The sequence below is a fragment of the Ictidomys tridecemlineatus genome, chromosome 13, assembly GCF_052094955.1.
Source record: "Ictidomys tridecemlineatus isolate mIctTri1 chromosome 13, mIctTri1.hap1, whole genome shotgun sequence".
NCBI classification, from domain to species: Eukaryota; Metazoa; Chordata; class Mammalia; order Rodentia; family Sciuridae; genus Ictidomys; species Ictidomys tridecemlineatus.
The window spans coordinates 962,484-973,061 of NC_135489.1; the positions used below are offsets into that span (position 1 = coordinate 962,484).

The following is a 10,578-nucleotide window of genomic DNA, read 5'->3' on the forward strand; positions in this document are numbered from 1 at the left end:
TCAGAGTATTATTTTCTGCCAAGTCTACAACTTAATCACATGGCTTCAGAAGGAAAACTTTAGACAAGCTCACCCCTGAAAACCATAAACTATACATTGCCCATGAGAAGAGAGCACAGAATTTGAGGAAAGGGGGAAAAAGGCATGTGTTAGTGTTTTTACTTAAAAAAAAAAAAAAAAGATTTCCTTCCCACCTAAGAACAACTCATGTTCATTTTAGAACCCACCACCCCAGATGGCCACTGCATGGAACCCCTGTTCACCCCAGATGCATGCTGCATGGAGCCCCTGTTCACCGCACGGAGCCCCCTTTACCCCTGATGAGTGCTGCATGAAGCCCCCCTCCCTGAATGCGTGCTGCATGTTCTTCTGGCATAGAAGGCTCGGGCCAAGTGTGCACAGCTGGCTGTCTCTGTTGGGAGAGCAATGCAAGCTCACAGATCTGTTCTGGAGAATCCATCGACTCAGGTGGGTTCCTCACATGTTCCTCACATGCCTGGCATCTAGGAAATGCCCAGCAAATGCCTGTTGAAGAACGAGTGAGCGCAGGGTCCGCCTCCTGCCGCCTCCTGCTTTCCTATAGGTGGTGTGATGGTTGTTGGCTACCACAGCAGTCATAAGAGGGGCAGTCCATCCGGCTGTCCACAGGGCCAGGCTGGGTGGCCAAAGTGGCCTCTCCTTTCTCCTGAGCCGCTGGCAGGACAGCATTTCTGTGCTGGTTTAAAGGGAGCATAGCCACAGGAGAGCAGGGGCAGAGAATTACAGTTTTCAAGTGTCAGCTGGAGTGTCCTGAGTCTGCAGGCAGCAGGTGGAGTAGTCGGATGTGAGGTGCAGAAATGTGCAGCCCTCCAGGACTGCTGCCTACTGCCTGGGCACCAGCAGGCCTCCCGAGCCCAGTTTCCTCACCTCTGGAGTAAGAATGGCAATGAGAAAACATACTTTAAGTGTTGGGCTTAGTGCTGATACAAATTGTGCTATTTAAGGTGAAACTCTTAATTAAAATTAAAACAAAAATTTAAGCTATCATGAAAACAAGCAATTCTCTTGAATTTGCAAGAATGATCAAGTTTCTCTCACTTGGAAATCTATGTATTAAAAGAGAATATCTCTGAAATGAGACCAAAGCAGTGAGGTCCATGTGGACATCCCTTTCAGTGATAGAGGTCACTGTGGTGGAAACCATGGTGTTGAGGTCAGTGTATGGGGGAATATGTGGATAAGCACACTTTAATCAAGACAGCAGGCCAACCTCTCCCAATATGTGACAACTCACGTGCGACTGTCGAACCCACAGAGGCTCATGAGCCTCTGACATGCTCGGTGGGAAGTCGGAGACAATCGGGGTCTGCATGCCCACAGCATGTGCAGGGTGGATGAGGTCTCGGCCGAGCCCCACTCGAGCAGAGGTGCGAGCCCTGTAGCACAGGAGCAGTTGCCTCTCGTTGGGAGTGGCCACGGGAGTGTAGTGTGAGACAGTTACTGCAGGGATATAGCTGTTCCAATGACAACTCAGCACAGTCTTTTCGTAGACTGCATGTTCTATAGTTCCATTCAGGTGGAATGTCCAGAACAGAAAATTGAGGAGATAGAGAGCAGATTAGTGGCTGCAATGGCAGGAGAGGTGGGGCAGGGGTTGGAGTGGCTGCTGAGGGATATGGAACTTCTTTGGGGGTGAAGAAAATGTCCTAAGATTAGGCTGCAGTGACTGCTGCCTGTCTCTGTGAATACACTACATCCATCGAGTGTGTACACTTTAAATGGATGGCTTCCTCGGTATGTAATTTATATCTCCATAGAAACATTTTAAAAATCCTCTTTGCATCTAACATCTGATGTCATTATTTACTCTAGCATTCAGGCAAAAAGTTTAGTATTCGATCTGTTTGTTTACTGCTGAGCAAGTTTATATGAGGCAAAATTAAATTTTCAAATTAATTGTAAAAAAGAATGTGCAGGTATATTTAGCAGTTTCCTTCATGTTGTTAGAATGAAAAAAACGTTTCTACCACTTTCATTTTTTAAAACTAAAAGGTTTGTCATGTTCATTTTAGATATTTCATAACAGAAAATGCAATGTTTACTTATCCCAGATGTTGCCTGCTTCTACAATATAAATGGAAATCAAAAAAGCAAAGCTTCATGCCAAGAATTGGTTAGTATTACATGTCAGACAGCACATCGTCACATTGTCTCAATCTCTATCTCTGACCAGCCAATTGTAAATATTCTTGACTGTACTTTAAGTACAGATTCTTCTTTTACATTTAAGCTTTGAGAAGAGATAAAGCCAAAAGTGACTGGAAATATGGAGGGTTTAACAAAGCCCACTGTGGGTAGGACAAGCTGGTTTGGGGCTCTACTTGCTGGGGCCAAGAAGTCACCAGGGAGCTAATGAGCTCTGTCCTCAGCTGTCCCTTGACTCTCTGTGTAGCCCTTTAATACTACTTACAGATCAAAGGGAAAATCTGAGCCTTCCACTTCCAAGTTGAGATTCTACTGATGATCCCCTTGGACTCAGGGAGCTGCCTAAGCGCCTCTCCTGGCTGGACAGCTGTGCAGACGGCATGGTGCCCACTCCTCCTCCACCACCCTGGACAAAGGGTCTGCAGTGCCATTGTGTGTTCTTGTACATGTGACTTGGTCCAGCTGACTCCCCTCTGCTCCTTGGGCCTCCCCTCATAAAGACAGGCTTCCCGGAACTCTTGCATACTTGGGTGAAGTTACTCACTTACAGGAGATTTCCAGAAAGAAGAAGGAGGAGGAGAAGGAGAAAAAGAGGAAGAGGGGGAGGAGCAGGGATGTGGATTAGTGGTGGGAAGGGGCCAGCCACAGGTGTAGGGGCTGCTGATGGGTTCTGGGAAGTCCCCAGATGCAAGACCCTCTGCTCCTGGCCTACCTCTGTGTTCCTGACCCTGCAGGCACGCAGACACTTTGTGGTTCAGTGAGTGTCTTCCTCCTGGCCTGCTCTGGTCTCTTCTCCTTCTGCTATCCAGAACTCAGGCCTCCTCTAGAGGCCGTCAACATCGTGAAGGCCTTCGGGACCTCTTGATTAGACACCTTTTCTCTCTGAACCTGGTGGTGGGTGGGAGGTCTGGCACGAGACTCCGTGTGTTAACTGTGCTATTGGCTCAGCTCAGTTGCTTCCTCGCTGCTTGCAGACAGCAGCTGTGTTTTATGTTCCTTTGTGCTTGCTAGTGACTACCAAATAGTCTTGCCCAGAAGAAGAGCCCAGTTAAAGTTTGTGGAGCTAAGTTGTGAGACTCTCTCTCTCTTCCTCCTGCTTGTCTATGTGTGGACTGTGGCGAAGGGCAGGAAAACAGCCTGGCCTGCTGATGCTCTTATGAGCTGTGTCAGGTACGGTCACGGCTCACCAGAACGCCAACGTTCTCCTCCTACTTTCCTATGTTAGTTTGTAATGCATTTTTCTATACTAAAGTTGGGTGTTTCTGATTTTCATAGTGACAGAGAATAAAGCCAATGCTTAACCCCTTTTGGGGGGTTCAGAGAGTCAAAGATAGCAAGTTGTTATGGAGTTTCCAGTGGGCATGCCACAGTTGTGGAAAACACAACAGGACTTAGAATGAAGACCCCAGGGCTGAGCTCCTGGAGAGGCCGGTCACTGAACCCCTGCCGTCTGACACACAGGAGCACACAGCCCACATGAAGGTGAACTTGGAGTTCAGCCTCCTGCTGTCAGACAAAGGCCACAAAACGCACTCAGGCCAGGTCCTCTCGAGGTGTGCCACAGCCACCAGCTGCCCCGTCCTTCAGAAGGACTAGTGACTGACTCCCATCATCTGAGCGTCACTGCACGGAAGCACGCTCTGGTGTAGTCGCCGTGTCGTCTCTCACATCTGGTACTTTAAACAACACGCTTCACTCTCTGCCCTGCAACATCTCCTCATCTTTACTTAGTTCTTCTTTATATGGTGCCGAGGTTCCCAGCCCCAGCCCCTGTCCTGAAAATCTTTGACAAAAATGTTTAATGTAGAACGTGAATTCCCACAAGAGAGCACGGTCTCTCTCGGCAGTGTGCTGGGGAATGGAGAGACCAGCCGAAGCTGGGGCTAACAGGGAAGCCCCGGAAGATGCCTGGCGTCTCTCTTCTCTGTCCCCCTTGCCAGGTGTGGACCCAGAGCAAGTTTTCACTAAGTCTCAGCTTCCTTCTCCCCAGGGTGGAGATCACAGTCGTGGGGACTTCAGAAGGTTCGGGTGGGAGCTAAATAGGAGAACACTCAGTGGTCAGTGCAGTGCTGACTCAGTAGCAGGCGCGTGGTAAACGCAGTGATGATCACAGCCCGTTGACGTGACCTGGTAGCTCTGGGCCTCCACGGCTCTCCTCGTTTCTTCAGCTGAGATGTTGGAGTGGCTAGGAATCATGTCACACGTCAACTCTGCCTGATAAGAGACAATAGATGGCAAGACGGGGCATCAAACTGACATCCTAATCACTGGACTGTGTGCTGCTCCCCCAGAACCATAGAATTACAGCAATGCCCACTGTTATTAGAGTGCGCACCAAGCCTCTCCTCCTCTTCTTTTATGAAAAGTTGCTCAGACACTCTGTGAATATTTCATCACTTTGAGTTGTTCATTAATGCTCAGCACTCCCAGAAAGGAGGGAAGGGGAAAGAAGAGAGAGAAAGCTAACAAAAAGAAAGAAGGAAATCTAAAATAAAAATTCCTCATTAAAGAATATTAATACTCATGAATTAAGAAAAACAAAAGAAGAAATTGCCTGGAATAAATTCAGATCACCCTTTGATTCTGTCCACTGAAACGTATAAATGACTCTCCATTAAACAGCGGCAGCGTGGACCAGAATAGAGGTCCCGCTCACAGCCTGGGCCCCTTCCCCGGGGCTTTGTGCAGGACCGCCTCGGGAGAGGTGCTGCCCTGCCTCAGCCTGCGGCTGGCCCAGCGTGGCACAGACCAGGGCACCGCCAGTCACCCTGACACAAAGGCACGAAGTCACACGTCAAACTCCTTCCTCCAGAGAAAAGAAAGGAAGGCGTCAAGAGATCAGATGAACAGGATGAAGAGGAGACCCAGGAAGGCTGCACTCAGCCCCTGCTGCAAGAGGCCACGTGATCTCAAGATGGGTTCCCACAGAGCGGGAGGGTCACCCGTAGGCATTTCAAGGTACGTTTCCCAGTATTAACGCGAACACCTGTGACACAGCGGCAGTTTGCCTAGCTTCATGTTACACATTTAGACTTGTCTATTTTGTTCTCAAAGAATGCAGACTTTACTGGGCTGTTCAAAGAGACCCACCAGGTCACGGACTTTGTTTTTTGCTTGTTTGTTTGCTTTTTTGCCGAGTTGTGGGAGCCGCACACCATCTTTAATCCCTGGGTGGAGCCTGCTCACACTGGGACCCCAGATAGACACAGTCTTCATGGGGTGGTCACAGCACAGGGGGTATGTCGCTGTCTGTCAAGCCCACACAATTAGCACAGCCAGCTAGGTAGCAGCAGGAGTCACAAAACAAGATGCAGAAATACTGGCCAGTGAGAGATCATGGGGGGACAGACACTAAGAAAGACCAGAAGGAAAGACACATGAGTGTTGGGAACAAAAGTTGAACTGTAGTGGACTCTGACGAGAGTCCTTTATTAATATCGATTTATATTTGCCACATTTTCTATAGTAAACAAAACTAATATCAAAAATCAATAAGAAAAACTTTTAAAAATGAAATTTCATCAAGGGGAATTTTTTCTTTTTATTTTCTAGTTAGAAATACAAGTTTCGCCGGTCACAGTGGTGCACACCTGAAATCCCAGTGGCTCCGGAGGCTAAGACAGGAGGATTGTGAGTTCAAGGCCAGCCTCAGCAACAGTGAGGTGCTAAGCAACTCAGTGAGACCCTGTCTCTAAATAAAATACAAAACAGTGCTGGGGATGTGGCTCAGAGGTTGAGTGCCCCTGAGTTCAATCCCCAGTACCAAAAAAAAAAAAAAAGAAAAGAAAAAGAAAAGAAAATTACAAGCTTAAATTCATAAACTCTGGTGGGAAAATGCACTGGGTATAAAGGCCCCTCAGATGAAAGGACCGGCGCTTTCCAGCTCAGGCCAGGTTCAGCCACAGAAGGAGGTCCAGTGTACCCTGCAGCTCAAGGGAGCTCCGCAGGGAGGGAAGCCCGCCTGAGACCACCCTGGCCCTTCCCTGGGACCCCCGTGGGCTGCCTGTGGACAGGAGTGCCGCTGGCTGCCAGGCTGAGGTCCCTCGGCCTGTGCTGCCCAGGCTGCCTCTGTATGCTGTGCAGCGAGGATGCTAGGTGCGGAAAGCCTCTGGTCTCCTGGCCCTGGCGGGGGCCACTGGGAATCAAAGTCCTTCTTAGGATGTCTCGGGACTCTGCGTTTTCACGTACATTTTATGATCTGCTCACTAACTTACAAAACAGCCGATTTTGATTGGAATTGCATTGAATCTATAGATCAGTTTTGAGAGAACTGGCATCTTTATGGTCCATAACCCTGAGTAGCCCTCCCATTGAGAATTGCCACTTTGAAATCCAGCCTGATTTTGGATCTGAGAAAGGTACACTGTGCATGTAACATGCAGCACATGGCACTGTAATAGGTTGAGGGAGTTGGCCGTGTACTTCTGCAGTGAGACGTGACCACCACCACTAGAACTCATATGCATTAGGTAGATTAGGGTGCCTGTCATGTGTATATATGCATGTATGTGCATGCACATGCATATGTGACGTTTCTGTGCACATGCTTATGTGTACCAGTTACATGTATGTGTGTGTATCTGTGTGTATGTACATGTTTATATACATGTGTATGTGCATATACATGTGTGTTTGCAGGTGCTATACATATATGTACACATATGTTTTTTAGATGCAGGTCTATGCGTATGTGTGTATCTTATATGTGTGCATGTGTTTATAGGAGGTCAGGTGGGTGAGTAGGTGTATGTGTGTATACACAGCACACACAAGTGCATCCCATAGACAGCTCTGACCTGTCTATTGCCCAGTGAGTTTTTTGACTGCATTTGGCTCTCAAAGCCTCCCAAGCTTCTTGCGAGCGAGATGCCAGTTCTCTCAAAATTCGGGCCACACAGGCAGATGCTCTACTCCTGCCTCAGCTCCTTGGTGATCAAGCCACACTGTGTGATTCTGCCCAGCACAGCAGCTCCCCTGTGCCCAGCTGCCCACAGAAAGCCTGCAGCAGAGATGCCGGTGGCTTGGGCACCCGTTCCTGTCCAGGCACTGGCTTGTGCGCGGCACCAGACGTCTCACTGTTCCCACTGAACCACGTTCATCTCCCATAAGAGGAAAGCAGTGCAGTGGCAGATAGCCCCCTGGGAAACCTGGTGACTTAATCAACAGCAGCTCTTGAGGCCTTAAGTATTTTATTTTTCGTGGTGACAATTCTGAAAGCCAATAACCTAGCACCAAGGAAGAGACAGGCAGCTGGTTTCTTTTTAGAAGGACTTTTCTGGGAAAATGTCAAAATTATGCAGGATAATTTGATTTGTATCGATAACCTCAGTAGCTTTCAGTGAGAAATTGGTATAATCATTTATTTTATAGATCCTGAACTCCCGTCAAGAGGCATGAGCCACACTGAGGTTTGAGATGGAAATGCCACTCTCTCTTCCCCAGCTCGATTCTGGCCTTTGGGACCCACATCTGTGTCTGCCACGCCCGCCACAGGTCCTCTCCTCCCATCTCTGCTCATGGGAACGGCCTTTTGAGTCTTCTGTAATGTCAGGCTTGCTCCAGACTCTCGTTAGTGAACTACTTGATGATGTTTAGATTCTAAACTCTCACTCAATGACCACATCCTAGAGTTGGCCTCTGGAGATTCTCCGCATCAGGTTGTCCAAGATTCTCTGAGTGCACTTGTGTCTGTGCCAATTTTCTGGTCCAACCAGTTTTGAGATGAAATCCCCAACCAGAGTCTGGTCAAGGGCTTCCGTCCAGGGTCTTCTTGGGGAAAAACTGGGGTAGCTGGGAACAGGGGACAACAGAGCAGGAACACATGTGATGGCCCCTGCTGTGGTCAGACGCTGCTGTGGTGTTGTGATTCTGAGAAACCTCAGGAAAGGCACCAGAGAGCTGTCCACCAGGGTGCCTGGAAGGACAGTCTCTCCACTGCTCTTCCTCCCTGATGGGCACAGACCACCTCTGCAGCATGTGCTCCATAGCCACCTCCTTCCAAACCCAAATGTCTAAGCGTCTGGGCTCCCACAGACTCCTCCCCAGGGTCGTGGACAGGGCTGCAGTATGAGGAGCAGGAGCTGTCCAAGGCTTCCTCCTCCTTGCTCCTTCTCCCTGCTGATGCAGGAGGGGCAGGACAGGACTGCAGCCCTGCCACTGAAAGACAACCTGGAGGGAAGGAGGGAGGAGGCCTCTGCCCTCCCAGGGCTCAGGGGTGACATGGATGCTCAGCACACAGGGTGGAGGAAGGGTGGTCTGCAGAAGCAGAGTGCAGGGCAGGAGCTCCAAAGCACAGACCCCACACCTTCTGGTTGGCCAGCAGCAGACTCACAAGATGGACAGCATGATTATGATGGGCTGCTGATGGTCACTGCTTTGTGTCCCCTGGACCTTGGAAGAATGCCCAGCTGCTGGACAGAATCACAACACCACAGCAGTGTCTGACCACAGCAGGGGCCATCTCATGTGTTCCTGGCTACCCCAGTTTTCTTCCCCAAGAAGACCATGGATGGAAGCCCTTGACCAGACTCTGGTTGGGGATTTCAACCCAAGACAGCTGGTTGGACCAGGAAGTAGGCACAGACTCAGTGCACCTAGGAGTCTCTGTGAAGGTATTTCTGGGTGGGATTGACATGTGACTGGAGGGACTAAGAACAGCAGATGCCCTCACCCCCCCCCCAAACAGAAACCTAGGGTCAGGTGGAGGCCAAGCAGAATACAAGGTTGACCTCCTGGGAGAGGGACATGTCCAGCCTGACTACAGAGCTGGGACATTGGCTCTCCTGCTTTCAGGTTGGGGCTGCATCATCAGGTCTCCTGTTCTCTGTGCTCCATGAGCTTTTCAGCCTCCATAGCCATGTGAGTGACTACATAATAAAAACACCGTCTCTCTCTCTTCATAGACATGTCTGTGTCTCCATCATCTACATCTGCAGCTGTACCGTACAGCTACCTCTGGGTCTATAGTAGACACACACTGTGCATCCCCTAGCATCATGGGAATCAGTCCAGGGCTGTCTCTATTTGTATCTGTATCTACAACATCTATATCCACAGCTGCATCCTCTACCTGGGTGTCTAGTTAGATGAACACACTTTCCTCCTCTAGAATCATGGTGAATTGGTTCAGGGCCTCCTTCTAATGCTTCAGTCCTCATGTAAAAAGATGCAGTATCTTTATGAGTGCACATCCTTCCACATTAATGCAAATGCTATGTGAAACGTTGATACCCTGCATGGTTTAGGTATTAATGACAAGGTAAAAGTCTGTATATGCTTAATTAGACACAAAAATTATTTTGATATGTGGTTGTTTGAGTCGATTGATATGGAAGCCTGGTTACCACACACACACACACACACACACACACACACACACACACACACCTCATGCACACCCACATGTATATACACACATACTGTTGGGTCTGTTTCTCTGGAGAACCTGACTAATGCAAGGGATTTGGGAGATATGACTCTTCTATCTATATATCCATCATATAATCTGCCTATCTAATCGGTATCTACCATTGGATGGATGCATCCTTTAGACAGACTCCTTGACAAACAGTAATTCCTGTTATTTTTTATAAAACAGACTTATCACTGTTGAGATGCTCCCAGGAATGGGAATCTCCAACCTGGCATATTTCATGGAGCCGATTACCAAGGTCACATGGGGACCCTCTCATGGTGCTCCCATCTGTCACTGGGAGGCCCGCCTCTCCTCCTCCCAGCAAGGCGCCCTTGCCAGCTGCTCCTCCTCTGCTGCCTCTGCTCCCTGTTACGGGGGACAGGGCGTGTGGCACTGAGCGGGAGGTCAGGGCCTTTCCACTTGTGTGGCTCCGGGAATCCCACAGTGCTCACCACAAGCTCTTCTGGTCTCCCTGTGTGTCTGTGTTCTGCTAGGTGTGATTCCCTGAGGGCAGGAGCTGCAGCCCTGCTGAGGGGCGGGGTTGGTCTGGAGAGGGTCCCCCTGTGGACAGTGTGCAGGCCCTGGCAGAGGCCACCCATGCTGCCATGTTGCAGTAGTCACTGGACTGTGAGGGGCTGGCCACTCCCACCCTCAGAGGACCAGGTCCACCGCAGGCAGTGTCCTCTGGGCCCCCTGCAGCAGAGGCGCAGCACCCGTACCTTGTAGGCACCTTCCTCACTCGCTCCTGCCTGGGTCCCCGTTCCTCACATGGGCTGCACCTCTAATTGTGTCTGTGCACTGCTTCCCAACAGCCCAATCTGGAGCATGCCCATTTCTCTAGGATTTGGGTTGGACAAGAAAGCATTTGGGCCCTGATGCTGGGGTCCCCAGACCACCCTCAGGTCCCACAGTTGCCAGGAAGTGTGGGCTTTGGAAAAGGCTGCTACCGTGTGGTCACAGCTCATTACAGCTAAAGAATG

At 49.6% G+C, this 10,578-nt stretch overlaps 1 long non-coding RNA gene across 1 annotated transcript; it reads left to right on the plus strand.

Annotated features, from left to right (window-relative positions):
- The first annotated feature begins 4,787 nt into the window (after positions 1-4,787).
- Positions 4,788-9,083, plus strand: LOC144370094 (uncharacterized). Its single transcript, XR_013430034.1, has 2 exons — positions 4,788-5,142; positions 7,555-9,083. It is a non-coding gene; the product is annotated as an uncharacterized LOC144370094 (long non-coding RNA).
- Positions 9,084-10,578: the final 1,495 nt, after the last annotated feature.